Raw genomic sequence first — 19,597 nt, 5'->3', positions numbered from 1 at the left:
GCTGCGCAACCTCAGCAGCCCAATGGCCCGCCTAGCTGGTGGTTGGGCGATACTCGAAATTGCCTAGCCACCGGCCGGGCAGGCGGGCGGGCCGTTGGGCAATTCCCGGAATCGCCCAGCCCATTAGCCCCAGTTAGTGGCTGGGCGATTCCCGGAATTGTCCAGCCATTAGCCGGGCGGGCAGGTGGGCGGGCTTCCATGGTGCCACAACCTGGGCTGACGCCACCTAGGTGGCTCGCTCGCCTACCCGGCTGGTGGGCGAGCCGCCGGGTTGGCGATTCCTGGAATCGCCCAACCATTAGCCGGGCGAGCAGGTGGGCCACCGAGGTAGCGTAGCTTGGGCTGGCGCCACCCAGGTGGCCCGCTTGCCTGCCTGGCTGGTGGCTGGGCAATTCCCAGAATCACCCAACCACCAGTTGGGCAGGTGGGCGGGCCACCCGGGTGGCGTGGCCAAGGCTGGCGCCACCCTAGCGGCCCACCCACCCACCCGGCTAGTGGCTGGGTGATTCCCAGTATCACCCAGCCACCAGCCGGGCGGGCAGGCGGGTGGGCCGCCGGGGTGGCGTGGCCTGGGCGGGCCGCCGGGGTGGCGCAGTCAAGCCCGCGCCACCCTGGCAGCCCGCCCGCCCACCCGACTGGTGGCTAGGCAATTCCCGGAATCACCTAGCCACCAGCTGGGACGGCGGGTGGACCGCTGGGGTTCCTAGCCACCAGCCGGGCGGGCAGACGGGCCGCGCCACCCCAGTAGCCCGCCTGCCCTCCTGACTGATGGCTTGGTGATTCCGGGAATCACTCAGCCACAAGCTGGGGTGGCGCGCCCCACTGGTGGGCGTGGGCATATGAGGGGGCGGGTGAGGGGGTGGGGCGGCCGTGGGTGTGGGCGATGGCAGGTGAGGGGGTGGGGCGGGTGGGTTATGGGGTGGGGTGGGCGAGGGCGGCTGAGGGGGCAGGGTGGGTGCATGTCCGAGTGCAGGTGAGGGGGTGGGGCGGGTGTGGGCATCGGTGAGGGCAGGTGAGGGGGCGAGGGTGCGGGCGAGGGCGGGTGAGGGGGAAGGCGAGGGTGGGTGAGGGGGCGGGTGAGGGTGGGTGAGGGGTGGGTGGATGTGTGAGGGGGTGGGCGAGAAGGGGGGGAGGGTGTGTGTGAGGGGGGGGGGGAGGCTAGGTGCGTGTGAGGGGTGAGGGAGGGTGTGTGAGGGGGTGGGGGAGAGGAGGGGGTGGGTGTGTGAGGGTGTGGGTGAGAGGGGGGAGGATGGCTATGAGGGTGGGTGGGTGTGAGGGGAGGGGTGGGTGACAGGGGGTCCAGGGAGGGTGCGTGTGGGGGGGGGGGGGGTTGGGTGTGAGGGGGTGGGCGAGAGCGGGGGGGGACGGTGGGCGAGCGGGGGGCGGAGGTGGGTGTGAGGCTGGGGGTGCATGTGAGGGGGGAGGTGCATATGGGTGTGTGGGAGGTCGGTGGGGGGGCGAGGGAGGGCGGGGCGGTTGCGTGTGAGGGGGGTGCATGTGGGGGGAGGTGGGTGTGAGGGGGGAGGGGGCCGGGGTGAGGGTGTGGGGGTGGGGCAGATGGGCTAGCAGTCCCCCCACCTGCCGCGGGGGTTGGGCGATTCTGAGAACCGCCCAAGCCCACTCGCCCACCCAGAAAACATGTTGAATTTATACTTAGGAAAGAAAAATGATATTCTACCAAAAACATTAATGTGTTTTTTTCCTCATAAACAACTTTGTTTGGCACATAAAAATTTGGTTTTACTAGCATTTTTTAAAAATTTTGAAAATTGACCCTAAAAAAAAAATCATTGTTCCAGTATCATCACTTTCGTTTTGAAGCTATATTTTGCACGAAAATTTCGTAGTAAATTTCATAGTCACTGCCATTTTTAAAACATGTTCGAAATTGACCCCTAAAAAATAAAATCATCGTTCTAGTATACACGCTTTTTGTTTTTAGCACTGTTTTTGATGTTTTTTCAGGGTTTTTTGGCCAGAGTTCTCGTTTTGTGTTTATAGTTCCCGTTTCAAATTTTACATTGTTGCATCTTTCATCAATCTAGCATGACTGTAACCCATAGGCTAATAATGTGGAAGGAATCGGACCAAAAAAATATGTAGTAACTTGACTGAAGCACGTTTTTGGCGTACACAAGATGTAGCTAGCGCACGATAGAAACCCTCTAAACCAACCAGTAAAGGAAGCTGACATAGAGGCAAGGAATCCACCAATAGGGTCAAATGGAAACGAAGGCACTGCATGAATCCCAATGTGTGATAATGAAAGATGATGTCAAACACAAGGGAAACCACACAGTCGAAGACCCATGATACTGATCAATGTTGAGCACAAGGTGACCAATCAATAATGAAAATAGGGCCAGGGTGCAGCTCTAGGCCTGCCCTCAGAGCAATATGTTGTCATTGATAAGGACAAGACCCGCCAGCAAGAAGTCAATGGAGACCTTCTCAAATTGGCACGAGTAAAGGACCAATATAAATGATGTGATGAAAAACAAGACACTGACAACCAGGGATGGCCGACTGAAAAATAGGTCAAGAGACACTGTAGAGAGGCTAACTCAAGCTTACTTCCCTTAAACAAAATCACGACTCAATGATGACTATGTGGTAGCATATGATAACTTTGTATAAGTTCGTCATGTAGGAGGCACAAACGAACTCTCCATATGATTGGAAGAGATAAACAACCTGAGGAGAACTAACTCAATAACAAGGTTAAGGCATACCTAAGTCAAACTAAATCCCACCCAAATGGAGGAGAGACTTTCTTTTGATTACTTTGTTCAAGGGCAACACAACTAACTCTAGCTGCCAACAATATATGGAAATGTTGTCCCGTTCCGACTCGTTTTTGGAATATATATATATGTTTTTGTTTTTTTCTTTAAGTTGGAAAAATAACAAAAGAATGCTATAGTACAGTGGAAAGAACGAGTGTCAGTGAAACAGATGATCTAGTTCCTGAGATGGGAACAATCCTATGCTCAATGCAGGGAGGTGAAACTGGTCAAGGACACTCAAAGGGATGTTCCTTCCATGGGTTTGAGGGTGTCTCAAGTTGCAGAAGCTAAGGTATTGCAAGTTTGAGTTTGCAGAATACATGGTCAAAAAGTGGCTTAAACACGAGTCTAAGTGAATTTGGCTCAAGGCCAAAAGGTGCAAATGGTCAAAATGCAATTCAGTAGTACAACTCAACACAAAGGAGCCTCTAGGGTATAAGGCCAAAATGAAGTGATGAAGCAAAGAGGAATGAGTCTTCAATGCACAAGTCATGGCGGGACTAGAGAGGACTCCCGAGCCTACTCAATAAAACAACATGGGCAACCAATGTCAGTGAGGTGCTAACTACAATGCCCATGTAAAGGATGGCTCTACCATTGTGTCATGATTTAAAAATTGGTGAGTGAATATGGTTTATTAACCATAACATGATGGGATTGACGCTATGGCAAGTGTATTGACAAATGGAGGCTAGTATGCAAAATGCAAAGGAAAAAAATGGTTTCCCTAACCTATATGCCAGTGAGTAAACAATACCTACCATGATGGGTTAGCAGTCATGGAACCGATGTGAAATTTCTAAAGAAGCGTCCAAAATGTCCTGAAAAAACAACCTATTCCAAAAAATCCAAGCTCACAAGTTAAAAGATTCATGAGATGAAAAAATCAAGTTTTGAAAAAATTTAACATTTTCAAAGCTTATAAAATGAATTTTTGACTCACCATTTATGTTGAGAGCAAAATTTGTGGAGGAAAAAGAGCAAACTTGCCCCCCAAATAATTGGACCATTCAAATTGGATCAAAATCATCAGGTAATCCCCAATTCAAGCTTGCATTACTTTATTATTGTTTTTAGGAAATTTAATTGAGGTTTGACGGTAGGAATTTATGTTAAAAATTTCAACGCCGCATATACGCGGGTTGGATATTATAAACCCGCATATACAATGGCCCTACATGCGACTGTGTATGAAAGGGACCCGCGTATACGCAGTTTGAAATTTCAAAACAAAAATATAATGGTTGAAATCAAATTTTCTTTCAGGATGAAAATCACATGGAGAGAGAGGGAGCATACTACCATTGATAATGAAGTTATGAATGATCAGTAGGCCTTAGATGCATTGAGGGGATGTGGCTTGTTGAAATTTTTCAAAATGCCCAATATGAAGGCCAACACCTGTTTGCTTGAAATGTTAATCCACTATTGGAGTATCGAAGATGATGCATTTATGATTGATCAAATGCCTTTGAGGATAGAGGTAGAGGATATTTACTTTATCATTGGTCTCTCCCGGAGAGGAGAAGTTGTTCATTCAACTGGCAAGACACGAGGTAGTCTTTCAGTGGAACACTACGTACAAATATACTATCCTGGGAATCCGGAGAAAATTGGAAGCCAGATTCCAATAAAACATGTGGAGAGCTTGTCCCTGAGGATCTTACTGTTCACCATAGCTAGGATAAACGAATGAACCTCATTACACCAAGCGTCACGAGCATCCATGAGCTTGGCCGTGGAGTGTCTCACCACTATTTTTGATTGGTGTAGACCTCTTCTTACCAATATGAAGAGCTAGTTGTCCTCCATTCAGAAAGGACAGAACAAAAATTTCGGATATGGAACCATTTTGTGCTACTTCTTCTTGAAGGTTCCTGGGCTGCACCCCAGAGTATCAATCTCTATCAGTAGCCCCTGATATCCTCGGATTGGTAGGTGGGCCGACCTGATGAAACTCCTTGGAGGCAGGGATGTGCTGAGGACTGCTTTCGATGATGTGTTCTTCTCCTGGTGGGAAAAACAAATCATTGTTGTGGACGACTATCCCTATGTTGGCATGGATTTCAGAGGAGATCCAGAATTGATGTTGTCACCACACGAAGCATGGGGAGAGATAGGTAACCGTTTTTTAAGTTTTATCAATTTTAAGATTTTTTTGTGTTTTTTTTTAAATATGAAAATGAACTTAAAGATATTTTTGATGGGATTAAAATACTGATATAATGATCAAGTTTCCGGATGTGGGTCCGATACAGCCAGATGGATTTCCACGACACAGGCGTCGTAGAAGAGGTGCTGAAGAGGCGGTTGCTGAGACAAAGAGAGTCTAATATGCAGTCCAAAGAAACTTGGTGAGGTTGACTCACCAGGCACTGATGGTGGCCATAGAAGACCTACCTAAGGAGATGCAGCACCACGTTCTTCAGCGTGTGGCCAATGCAGTGGTCACCTTCTTAGCTGCTCATCCTGAGCCGGGTCATAGATAGATTGGACATGATTATGGGCATTTAGTCCCGATTTTGTATATTATTTTTGAAACACTTTATGTACACATGGGAAGCTTTATGATATATATATATATAGATATATATATACAGTTCCAAATTTTTTATGTTTGTTTTTATCTTGATGAATGAATGATATGCCAATCTAATGCTTGATTAGTGATAGAATCCGCTAATGAATTGTCAGATCGTGGAATGTGAAAATAAGTAATAAAAACAAATGATCTTTGCAACACCCTCACTCTAAAAAATTGATGATATAAATAAGGATCCCGAACCCGATAAATGTTATTCAATTGTGACACTACCAGCTGTGAGTCAAGATACACTACCAACGAATCAATTCCATAAGAAATAGCTTCGGATAGTAAATTAATGATGGCAGTATATTCGGCAATATTATTTGATGTAGAACCAATATATACTCTCCTTGACATCATCAGCTGACCAGTTGGATAATAAATCACCCAAGCTATGGAAGCAAGATTCTGAATGCGCTGACTAGCACCATCAGCAAATCCGAAATAGACCAAGTCACCCATCAACACCTGCCAAAACAGATCAAAAAATTGTCGATATCAAAAAAACTCTCAATAAAATATGTACGAAAATACAAAATATACAAAGAAGCCATTTGTTTGGTTGTAACCTAAGCAAAGTACTTCTTGAGGTAGAGCCCATTTTGGGGCTCTGCCAACTTGTTCCCTTCAAAATCGACTAATTCATAAGCCCCTTTTCCTAAAACTCATTTCACTATAAAGGGACCATACCACATAGACTTGAATTTTCCTACCCCCAAGGCGTCTTTATCTTGGTCATAGACCAAGACAAGGTCACCTTCAGAAAAGACTCGAGGATGGACAACTTTATCGTACTGAGTTTTAACCCTTTTCTTATGAGCCTCATTGATTATGGCAGCATCTTGACGCTGCTCATCGAGATGTTCCAAATGAAGGAGGTGCTCTTCGAGACTAGAGGTCTCTAGAAGGAGCTCAACAACCAGCTTAAGGGATGGAATTTTGCACTCAATAGGAAAAATAGATTCCAGCCCGTAAACTAACTAAAAATGTGTAAAACCGGTGGCAGTCTTTATCGAGGTTCGGTATGCCCAAAGAGCCGGATACAACATGAGATGCCAATTGGAGTGATTTTTGTCAATTGTCCTTTGCAGGATCGTCTTGGGGGACTTATTCATGACTTCAACTTTCCCATTGGCCTGAGGATAATATAGAGACAAATGCTACTGTTGGAAGCCCAACTTAAAAACCAATTCAGACATCAATTGGTTCTGGAAATGACTGCCATGATCAATGACAATCTCTCTCGGGATACCAAAACAAGAAATAATATGATTGAAGAGGAACAATGCTACTATTTCACTATCATTTTTATAAGTGGGCATGGCCTCAACGCACTTCATAAAGTAGTCTACGACCACAATAATGTACTTGTGATTCAATGTTGAAGGTGGATTACAAGTAGTAAAGTCAATACCCCACTTTGTAAAAGGACCGACAGTGATAACAGGGAAAGAGGAGCTAGATGCACGCACATCTTTTGAGTATAGACTTGACAAGGGTGGAAACATTTGACCGCTTCAATACAATCTTTGAAAAGCGAAGGCCAAAAGTAGCCAACACGCAAGATTTTTTGGGCTGTTGCAAGCCCAGATAGATGACCACCACAAGCTCCACTGTGGCAATCATTAAGCACAGACTCTGCTTCCTCTAAGGTTAAACAACGCCTAAGGATTTAATCAAACCCTCGATAGTATAATGTATCACCAATGATGACATAGTTCTTAGCTAGCTGACGTAATTTTCGACGTTCATCCTTGGAGGAAGCAGGAGGGAACTTTGAAGTCTGGAGATAGATGATGATATCTCCATACCAGGGGTCTTGTGAAGAGATGAGGAATAGATGTTCATCTGGGAAACTTTCCTCATAAACAGTATCTTCTCCACAAGGCAGCTCAGAAATTAATTCCACAAAAACCAATGATTTCTTAGACTTGGCTAACAAGAACTCGAGATCGAATTCTTGTAAAATAAAAATCCATTGATTGTATTTTCCCCCAATCACTTTCCTATTAAGGACAAATTGGAAAGGATTGGCTGCCGCTAAGACAAATGTTATGCGTAGCATAATATAATGGCGAAGCCGTTGGACATCATGGATCGCTGCCAAAGCCAATTTCTCAACTGGAGAATAGCGTAGTTCAGAGCCTACCAAGCCTCGACTCAAGTAGTAAATCACATGCTCTGTGAGAGCATCATCTTCCTGAACCAGAACCATACCTATGGTTGATTCTGTGGCTGTAAGATATAAAAGGAAATCTCTGCCATAATCTGGTGGACTCAAAAGTGGGGCAGAGATTAACACCTGCTTTAAGGCATCAAAATATTGTTGTGCAAAGTCATCCCATAAAAATGGAACTGCTTTCCTCAGCAAATGCATAAATCCTTTAGTTATCTCAGCATAGTTTTCTATAAACCGTCTTAACAAATTTGCCTTCCCTTGAAGACTTTGAAGTTGTCGGATGGACGACGGGGGAGGCAACTAAATTATTGCCTCCACCTTGAAGGGATCAAATAGAATCCCTTCAGTTGACACAATGAACCCTAACAAATGACGAGATGTAACTACGAAAACACATTTATTTGGATTCAACCGGATCTTGTAAAATCGACATCTCTCAAAAACTAACCGAAGGTGACTGGGATGATTGATCCTCTTTCGAGAAAGAGTAGCTAAATCATCCAAGTATGCTTTGATGACATGCTCGATGTCATGGAAAGCGTAAGACATGGCCTGCTGAAACGTGGCTCCAACATTTTTAAGACCAAAAGGCATCTTTTTATATGCAAAGGTACCCCAGGGACATATGAAAGTTGTCTTATGCTGGTCTTTTGTACGGATAAATATTTGATTATAACCAGAGAATTCGTCCATGAAGGAGAAAATCTCATTACCCATACATTCATCAACTATCTGATCAATAAACGATGTGGGGTACTTATCTTTTGGACAAGCTTTGTTCAAATCCCTAAATTCAATGCACACGCGGATCGTTCCTTGTTTTTTATCAACTAGGATTGGATTAGAAACCCAATCCGTTAGAGGAATGGGGTATATAAAACCCGCCTTGAGCAGCTTTTCTACTTCAGCTTTAATAGTTGCTACTTTCCTAGGATTGACTGGCCAAAGATTTTGATGAATCAGCTTAGCATTTTCATACATCTTGATCTCATGCTGAATGATGGATGGATCAATACTAGGAATTTCTTCATAAGACCAAGTGAATACATCCCGAAACTCTTTTAAAAAGGTCGGTGTAAATTTGAATCTCTTCAGTGGAACATTCAGCTTTGATGAAGACATTTTCTATCACATTAGGGTTCCTAGAGATGTTTATCAGAACGGTTTCTGAAATGACTGACATATTACCTTCGGCATGGATGTGTGTTGGAGACAAAGGGTTTGAAACCATACAAACAATGCTAGTAAGCAGATTGGAGAACCTGGATTTGACTTCCTGCAATGGGGGAAGAAAATATGAATGATGGTGTAAGTATTCCCAAGGTTGATCAACACCCATCATTACTTCTAAGATTGCTTCCTCAGATGGTAAAACTGTATCTATGCAATCCATAGTAGAAGTAGAGTCAAGGGTTCAAGCTAGGGCCACATCACCATCTAACTCTTCCTCTGAAAAAGGACTAGGATGGTCGTCTACAGAGTTAACGATAGACTGATATCTAAGCTCTGTTGCAAACATAGGGAATGCCATTCCACCGACTTGTCCTTCATCTAATGTGGTTGTAGGCGAAGGAAAGGTCTAAGGGTCTGAAAAATAACAAGTCCGCAAGAACTCTTCCTGTGAAGACTCTTTGGAGGACAAAATGGAATTGATTCTAGCTATACGAGTGGGAAGATCAAATGTACTCCTCAATGAAGAATACATCTCGACTCCTAGGTTCTCGATAGGTTGATGGGGGTTATCCACCAATGGAACAGTAGAATTCGAAGTTGCGTGAGGTTCAACTAGAGAATAATCCAATTGATCAACTTTAACAATTCTCCCCTCATGAGGAAAACAAAGGATGCGAAACAGAGTCGAAACCACAAAATCCATTTCTAAAATCTAATTCCGTCCTAAGAGAAGATTGTAATCGAGGTTGGAATCAATGATTTCTACTTCGATATTAACGACCTTTCCTCCAACATATATAGGAAAGGCTAGGATAATCCTGTGTGGCCTATGAGAATGCCCGTCAAATGCTATTAAGAGAGTGGGTGAAGGAATAGCTAAAGGTCATACAATGGCCTTCTAACATGACATAAACATTACACATGTGGAAGCTCCCTCATCAATAACTTTTTGAAAAATGTTAGTCTTCCAGTAAGTAGACTTTATTTGAAAATCCATATGATGAGGAAGTCTCTTTTTGACATTGAGCATATCAAAAGAGAGCACTAAAGAATTGTTTAGATCAACTGCCTCGATCACTGAAAGCAAAGCACTTTGTTGAGCAGGACACGACTAGAGTACCTCTAAAGCAGACATAGCACAAGGACTTTGAGCTAGGTCCTCGACAATGGAGTAATTCTGGGCTGCCCTAGCATTAGGGTTGATAGTGGTGCGCTTGGTGGAATCTTTCGGTATCCAAGGTATAGACTCAAGAGAGGGTCGCTCAATATGAAGTGGATCCATAGTTCCAGGAATAGATTTATCCTTAGATGTTTCTACTTCACCATAATCTCGTGGCTGTGTAGCCACATTGACATTAGAACTCATGATGAAAATATTTTAGGAATTGTCCCCCTCCTGGTTGTCCCCTGCTGAGGTACCAGGATTTGAGTTCGCGCCAGCAAGTACCTGCTGCCCTTGGGGGAAAGGGTTAGTTAAGACAGCTTGAGAGCTAGAAGACCCTTGCTGCACTAACAAGCACTGAGCATATTGAGTTTTTGGGTAGAGATGAGTCAAATTGTCTCCACTGCATATCTTGCGTGGAAATTTAACTTTTTTCTTAGACTCTTTTCCACCCTCACCAGCACCATTTTCGAGCTTGTTCACATTACCTTTCCCATCTTGATTCTTCTTTTTACCTTGTCCCTTCTTCTTCCCATCAGAATTTTGATTTCCTTTGGAGTTAGAAGCCTGAACAACATATACGGAAGAAGGATGGGAAGGCAAAGGAGTAGATGGTGCAGCCTGATTGGAAGAAGCAGTTTGTAAAGACAACTGTTGCAATTGGCTCAAAAGGTTGACCACATTTGCATCAATCGATCCAACAATGCCACCAGCATGAAGGCTTGGCTTCGGTTTTCCTATATCAACCGTGGATCTAGGAGCATCATGCAATATTTTCTGAAGAGTCCCAGACTAAGAATATATCAGTTCTAACTGCTGGCCATGAAAGATATCCTGCTCTTCCGAATAAACACCAGACATAGAAACATCCTTGGAGATCTTGGGTTGTAATGATTTTAAAAACCATTCGAGATCGAATTGAGGTGGAATTTCAGATTTGATGAGCCTCTTTCACCGTCTCCATTCCTGGATATGATCTGAAATGTGAGTAGATGTGTCCTGATGAAAATTGGCCTGAAGTTCAGTTCCGACTTCGTAACGGACAGGAAAATGAAAATGGTTTAGGAAAATGTTAGCCAAATTGGTGAAAGACGTAAAGGTGCCCCCTGTAAACTCGATATACCACTTAGCCGCATTCCCAGTTAAGGTGTGCTGAAATAATCTCAACCTGATCAAATCATCGATCAAGGAGTTAGATGAGCACCATAAATGGAACGTTGTTACATGGTTGCCCAAGTCCTCACCACTCTTCCCTTCGAATTTCGGAATATCCTATGGAAGTTTGGTTGGGACCGAAGGCCAGGCCGAATTGTATCTGATTAGATCGTTTGTCAACTTAGTCAAGTATGGTAGATTAAGCGTGGCCAGAAATGGAAGTTGTGGAGGAACTTGGGGATTCCACCCAGAATGGGCGAGGTTCCCAAAAGTCTGAAAAGAATGACCTATATTTTGAAAGGCACCAGGTTTCCCAAAGTAATTGGTAGAACCTACTGAACCAAAAGGTGGCCCTTGTGGTCTAGCAAAACTCGGAGTTTGACCAACTCCAGCCAAAAAACCTCCGTAACCTTTAAAGTTTCCCCTTAATGAATTATTGTAAGGAGATGAGAGCCTCTGGTAAGGGTTCCAAGCATTAGCTAAGGGTGGAAAACTTTGAAATGAATTCACTGAGGAATACGACACATTCCCTTGTTAGCTGAAAAAATGATTCCTAGTTCCTATCCCATTAACCATAGGGTTTGTCCAAATCTGGAAGGGATTACTACCTTGACCTGTGAAAGGAAAAGGAATAGACCCTACTGTCGGATTGGAATGTGGTATATGACCACTTCCAAATTGGAAACCCTGAAAAGAGGCTGATCCACTCATCATGGACATGGAGGCAGTTAATGGTACATTTAATGGAACTGAAGGAATACCTTGAGAGGGCATTCCAAAAGGGAAGAATCCAAACCAGGATGCATTGGTTTGAGAACTTCCACTCATCGACGAAATGGAATTAGGCCCAAATAAGGATGTGCTAGCAATACACCCAAATAAGGATGTAGAGGGCATGGAAACAGTTCCTTCCCCTTGCCCTGACATAGGAGTCTGCATACTCGTAGCACTTGTGGTGGATGCCATGCTTCTAGCAGTGGTCATCGAAGGGATAGATGTGTGTGGACTCGGGCTTGAAGGCCTATGAGTCAGAGTTCCAACGTATAAAAATATGTCTGGATGATCAAGAGGTAGAGGAGAATTCAGAGCTGCAACCAACTCTGAAATATCTTCCACTTCAATACTATCTTTCCGACTGGAAGAGTACTCGAGAAATAACTGGTGTGTTCGTCTCTAACTCTATAGTAGTACCAGGTCTATCTTGCGAACTAATGCCCCTAAGTGGAGGATCAATCTCTGATTCACCTGCTGCTAGTGATTGGAAACCACTGGCAAAATCACTCCTACACCTTCTAGGAGAAGGCTTTGGACTTGCAGGTGAAAGCTCGTGAAGTCTACAGGACCGCCGAGGTGGTCGGTTAGCCACTTTGAATTATCTTTATAAGCTCTACTTAAAGGCTCAAGAAAATTGAAAGCTAGGTCGACTAGGAGCACATAACACTCACTAAAAATGTCCCTAAAGAATTCAACAAACAAAAAAGTTCAAAGTATTTCCGCTCCAGGTGATTAGGACCAGACACCAGAATATAAGAAAGTTAATAATAAGGGCCTTCCGAAAATAGACTGGGGTAATTACGCCTTAGGTCTACTAGCAAAGGTATCAGAGGTAGTTACGTTGACCTCTAGACAACAGCCTTTGGTGGTGCAAGCCCTCAAGCTTCGCAAGGTTGCCCTCTAGAAGTACTGTTGAATATGATGCAACGTCAACCTCAAGTGCCATGGGATTCCCCTTCGGCTATGTAGATCCCTAGGATAGGAAACTAAAGATACCAACTCATGTTAGAAGTCGGGCAGAACAGTCGTGAGGTAAGATTCCGTTTGAAATAATACTGAGAGGGGGGGGTGAATTAGTATTATCAAGTCAAATATTCCCTTTTTCAAATCTAGATCATATACGCTACTTTAGTTAATGAAAACCATGTATATACGCAACTACATAGAAGGAAACCCGTGTATACGCTGCAAACTTATAATTTACTTTATCTTATAGATGTTGATTATTAATCTGTGTATCAGAATCAAATAAACAGTAAAACTGAGCAGAAGACAATCACACACAAGAACACAAGATATAAGGTGGAAATCAAATGTGGGTGAAAACCACTTGCTGTAATTCATCTCTATCTTCCTTTTAATTAGAAACTTCTTTTTACAATGATTCTGTACTGGTGCAGTCCTTTACCAGTATGCAGGCTGCAACCTGCTGAGAGCTACAACCCTCTCTCGTTCTCTAGCTTCTCCTGGAAGGGAGCTACAACCCCCTTAGCTCTTGCACTAGCCAAGATACTAGTACGTAGGTGCTGACCTACAGAAGGCTACAACCTTCTCTTTCTTCCAGGGACCACGTTTCATAAATTTTCAGACTGGATCCATGAACATCAATCAATCATCAAGAATTTCTGCATCAAACAATCTCCTTTTCACCAATTAGAACTGAATCAAGTAGACACTTCTCTGATAGCTGTACCCAAAACACAATAACAGTAACCACACACCAAATTCTGAACCCAGAACACTGCAACAATAAACAGAAGTAGCTAGAACCCAACTCAAGAGATGTACGCTACTTCAATAACCTGAAACCTACGTGCATACGCTTCTGTGTTTGGACCAACCTGCGTATACACTATTTTTATTCACTGAACCAGCGTGTATACGCGCCTTCGCTTCACTGAACCTGCATATAGATCTATAAAGGATAATTCACTCTTTCAAATATTCAGACACTAATTAACCCAGATTATCAGATTTATAGATCAAGCATGCGCCACATATAACAGATCAAAATCATACAAAGATACTATTATTCAAGCCTTAAGATTATGACCCATCAATAGAACTTATCCTTCTCTTTGCGCTAAGGTTCCTCCTTCATTCAGATCTAGATATGCACCATAACCCCAATCACCAATATTTCAGATCTAGCACTTATTAGATATTCAATTAATTCAGATGATCCTTTGCCAAATGATCTCCTTCCTCTTTTATAGTCTTAGGCCTTTCACAATACCACGGTCCAAAACCATAATAAAACAATACCATGGACCCAATACTTGGGATCAACACTTCTAATGAGATACCATGGTCCAAAACCATAGGTTCAAATACCAAGGACTAAATACCACGGACCAAAAGTAAGTTCTCCAACATATACGTGATTTTCCTTGTGTGAAAGTGCGTATATACGCATACGCGCCGTTGTAACATCTAACCCGCATGTATACGCGTCTTCGTCTAGGTGAACCTGCATATATATCTTTTCCTTCATTCTGATATCTGTCACCAAAATGAGTTGCCATCAAGGACAACACCTGTGCCATAGCTCTAAATCAGTGCCACAATGCCAACAAATTCGACAAGTAAGAGAGGGGGTATCTCTCGTCCTTATCTTCACAAACCTCGTGCTTAACTCCTAGTCACGGAGCTTTCCCGGTCTCCCTAACGCTATTGGATTTCACTCTTTAATCAGAATTCTATGTTTTACAGTTTAGAATGGCCTTGGAGAGTTTACTCTCCTCTCGCCTAATCGAAGGCCCTAAATAAACCTAAAACTTGTTGGTGTATCTGATTGACAATATAAAAGGTTCTAGTTTATTTTATTAAGCACTTGATTTTAAGTGGTTGTTCTTTTAAGTCAAGGGACAATATGGAAATGAAACCGATTGTGTTTTTGTGAGGCAAAATAAATTAATGAAAAACTAACTTATATGCAATGCACTTGTTTGTTCTTCGATGAAAAGCAACTTCTACTTGGGTTCTAAGAAACTCCTATAAAGAAATTTTTTTTTCCTTTACTTTTCTTATAGCAGAGTTCACACTCACAAAAACTAAAAGACTATTGATTCTTTAATAATGCAAAACTATCTTAATGCAAGGTGTACATGATAATGAGAAATTCTAGATTACTCTAAAAAGAGATGAAAGCAATTGTTTAAAACTTTTTAATAAACCAACTTAAATGTTTGAACAGAATGCAAGTTTCAAATACAAATTTTCCTCCAAATAAGCAAGGTAAATCTCGAAATATCACAATTCACATTCACAAAACCAAAGAAACCAAAATCAAATTCGGAAAAAGAAAGCAAAAACAATGTTTTTGAAGAACTTTTCTTTTTCAAGAAGTAATGAAAACAACTTTTCAAAAGTACTCAAAATGCCACCAAAGACTCAAAGATCGAAAGCAAAGCACAAGGAAACTCTGTAAGTTACCAATTCAACACGAATGAAAACTTCAACAAATAGGGTGTTTCAACATGCACTAAACTATCCAAAAGCAGAAAAGAGAATTTTGATAAACTGATCAAGAAATTAGGAAAGACAAACTTTCAAATTCATCAACAAGAAACTTTCAAAAAGCAAGAAAAAGTGTATGGCCACAAAAATGATGGGAAGCAAAGCAAGCAGACCAATAATGAAGTTTGACACAAAGATTGCAAACAATCTTCTGTTCTGGAAGACCAGAACAATCAAGAACCTCTATAAGAAGCCTTGTGTGTTCAAACACAAATCATAAAACTCACTCTAATGCAAACCGAGGCCAAAACTTTTCAAAGCAGGAGAGAATTCAAAACAGTAAGCTCACTAAATAATTAAAATCTAGAGACAAAAACTGACCACTCAGAAACCACATAGACCAAGAAACAAATCTTTCTGGGTAGAAATATTTGAAAAAAGCATGCAAAAAATTGTATACGCAACTGTGTCCCTACATAGGTACGTGTACATGCGCTTCTGGCAAAAGAAACTCATGTATACGTGGTTTCAGTTCATAGAAACTAGAATGTGTACGCTTTTGTAAATAGACAAAGGTGCTTATATGAAGTTTTACAAGAAAAATTAAAAATGAGGCCTGATGAAAAAGATCAGACTTGAAGTCTGAGTTCCTATAGGAGCAGGCAATACTGCCATAGCAAGCAAACTAAGAACTGAGCCCTGATTGACACTGAACAACCCAAACTACGAATAACAAGATTGTTATCCCTAGTGGAGTCGCTAATTCTGTTAAGGGAATAAGTCCCCTAGGGCTTTGGGTCAGAACCCTATCAGAGCAGGAGTAATCTACAGCAAGAAACACACATACAACTTAGGAAACATGCTTAAACAAACTAACTATGCAAGGATGAACATACTCAGATGTCCTTCGTTTGGGAAGTTCCAGCTAGGGTCCAAACCCTCTGCAACTCCTAATGATCTTCGAACCTGCAAATCAACCAATTCGAATACACATAACAAGATATAGATAAATAATTTTAGTGAAATCGACTTTATATCATATAAGTAGATGGTTAGTTATACATTGAAATAGTCATTCATATATAAACCATAAAAATAACATCTTATGCATAAACAAAGTCGATCTCAGGAACAAGACATCATTTCTTTTTATTGTAGAAAATTATAGTAAACATGGAAGGAGTTCACTTGAGTCTTCCTCTTCCAGCTCCAAGCAGAACCGTCCTCCACGTCTGTCCAGTCCCAGTCTTCAACAACCTCCTTCCATAACCAAAACCATGATATCTCCAACAAGTGAAATAATATCAACACTCAAGGAAACAAGGGTTTCCTGAACTTGGGGAAGTGCTTGAAGCACGGGGATACTTCAGACTTGATCAGGGGATAATCTCAGTATAGTAATTCTATCATTTCTCTCCTCTTTAAGGCCTTCCCATTGAAATCTTTTTATACTTCTCCCAAATTAGTTTTTTAGTTGGGAAACAGTTGGGAACAGGTGGGCCATGGGAACTAGGAGGTAATCAAAAGGTAAAGCCTGTGATATCCACCCATAATTAAGGAAATTATTATTTTTAAGTGTTTTAACACATATACGCAGGTTGGGTATATATTTACCTGTGTGTACACGCTTTTATCACAGGGAAAAGTAGCGTACGGGGAGTAAAACATTGTTTTTAAAATATTTGGACCAATTCTGGAAGGAGGGGTTGCCCTATGCCATAAACCAAGCATCACAAATACGAAGGGTGATATTTGGAGCTATAACACCAAGTCCTGCTAAATAGCAACAACAATCTTTCTCTCCTTACCACCGAACTTCTTAGGTTTTCATTCTAGATGCAAAGACCATCAGTGTGCCTCATCGTGTCCTTCTTTTTGATAATGAGTGCATGAAGGTTTATCCTTATTTACATTGTTTGCTTTCCTCTCCTTCCATTTCAGTTTCTTCTTTTCCTTCTTCTTGCTTACATAATATTTAGATTATTTTCCAACCTCTAGGTTTACATTCTTACCTCTAGCTTCTAGATTTGTGGCTTGAACTGATACATCATCTAAGCTAGTGGGATTAAACATGAGAATAGTATGCTTTAAATAGCTATGAAGACCACCTATATACTTCAATAAAGTCTCAGGTGAGTCTAACGACATACCTAGAGTTAAAGCTCTCTTTCTGAATTCCTGAATATTACTTTGTACACTTTGACCCTTCAACTGGTGAAGATTTTTCCAACTCATCATTGCCTGCTGCATGTAAGTTAAAGGATAGAATTTCTTTTTGATGGCAAAAACAAATTCATTCCAGGTAGAAATGATTTTACCATGTTTTTGCAGATCAACTTGTGTCTTGCCTTCCCACCATACTAGTGTAGTTCCTCCAAGTCGAAGGCTAGCCAGTTGAATCTTCTTCCTTTTTGAATCAATGTTCTGTACCCTATAATATACATCAATTTTTCTTCTCCAATTATCTATCTTTTTTCCATTGAGTTATCCATCATAAATTGGCAAATGAAACTTCACATCTAATTTGATTAAGGAAGTTTTCTTCTTCTTCCTAGAAGAGCTAGTGTTATGTGAAGAAGATGATGAGGATGACGAAGGTGATGATGGAGGAGATGGTGGAGGAGGAATTTCCCCTTTCCCTTTGCCTTCTGGAGGGGCAACTAGAAAAGGCTCGTCTTCTCCTTTGTCTGGTTTAGGTGTTGAACTGCTTTCAGCTCGACCCTTCTTCAACTCTAGATAAATCTCTTCTACCATGGCTTGGAGTGTCTTAAAACTTTCTAAAAATTGAGATTTTGATCCCTATGGAGCTTCTTCTGCCATTATCCTCTGAGAAAAGACTCTTCCAATCTCTGGATTATCCTCAACAAGTTCTCCTTCTCCTAGTCTGAGCTTAAATCTAGTTAGCATTCAAAATCCAGCACAAGCTTGTCTAACGTTAACAAAACCAAAACTGAAAGATCTGGTACCACTTGATCCGAAACAGATACAAAATCAAGAACGGAAGTTATTACAGACTCATGTGCAGGAATGCCTATATTATTTAGTGAAATATATCAAAAAGATTCTGAATAGTATAGACAATGAATAGTAAGGGAACATAATAGACACAAACATCAACACAACAAATAATCAAGGAGTTCACCAGACCTCCTGGCTACGTATCCTAGTCCAACTTTCAGTGTTGACCTCTATATTAAGTCTTCAAGAGTAGATTATTACAAGAGCGAGCTAAAAAACAGAGTCTCAACCAATAGTGACATCAAAGAGGGATCTGCTCGAAACCCTCAAGTCTAAAAGAGTGCACAGACTCTCCCTCTGTCCTGTTCCTCTATTCGATATGCCTCAATATGATTGACTGACTATCTTTATGTGACTATCTTCAACTGACTTCCCTCTATTCTCTGTTCTACCATTGGATGGCTTTTAAGCCTTTCAGCGTAGTCTGTTCACCTCCATTTCAGGCTCTTTGGCTCCCAAGCGCTATCCCTTCATCTCCCTATTGAGTGTTTAAACAATCATTGCAAAAATGTTTAAGGCATTGAGGCCACCTGTTTACAAATGGAAAGGACCGGGCGCGGGTGAAAATCTCCAGGAATACACTTCTTTGTTTACATAGAGAAATACACATGAAATACTCTAAAATAGTGGAAAGTCTGACCAAAATGCCAAAGCCAGACTTCAAACAATATAAGGTCTATCCTATAATCCTCTTGGGTCCGCCTCAGTCGCATTTGCAAGTCGCATTGGCTACAGGTCATAATCCCTTTGTATTCCACATTGTTGATCCTCTTTCAATCTGACGGTTCACATCCAACCCGAAACATCAAGTAGTCCGCTCAATCTTCACCGTTGATCCACGATCTCCAATCCAAAAACTGTCAGCCCTTTGAGGTGGCCCACTTGCACAGAGATTACCTGCCCAAAAAAGTGGTTTTCTCTCTCATGCGGCATGCTACATGTCCACTGGCATATGGAATCAGCTAAAGCCCACCCAAAATACCGTTTACCACGAACTCGAATCCTTCGTTGTTTAATTCATAACTCCTTCGGGTCTGCTGAAAGACTTCCGCATGTGTTGAGTCTTTCCTTTAGGGATCTATGATGCGATATCGGTAATCTCTGTCGTTGATCTACACGCTCAACCAACGGTCCACGTTAAGTTGTAGATCGTAGTCATATTTCCCTTAGGGCTGCCTCTGATATACTCCGCTCGCCTCTTCCGATGCGATATCCTGATTTAATCTGGGCCATTGATCTATCTAATCTGACGACTCCTATGCAACGAGACTTTACACTCCACTTCACTCTATTTTCTGCCATTC

At 42.1% G+C, this 19,597-nt stretch overlaps 1 pseudogene; it reads right to left on the bottom strand.

The window, feature by feature from the left end:
* Window positions 1-19,597, bottom strand: part of LOC149231644 (protein FREE1-like) — a 160,556-nt pseudogene that overhangs the window by 50,239 nt on the left and 90,720 nt on the right.

This window comes from Pinus tabuliformis, chromosome J (assembly GCF_031772625.1).
Source record: "Pinus tabuliformis cultivar Carrire ecotype Pingquan chromosome J, CPIR1, whole genome shotgun sequence".
NCBI lineage: Eukaryota > Viridiplantae > Streptophyta > Pinopsida > Pinales > Pinaceae > Pinus > Pinus tabuliformis.
The sequence above is the reverse complement of the archived record's forward strand: the minus strand, read 5'-3'. Positions and strand labels throughout refer to the sequence as shown.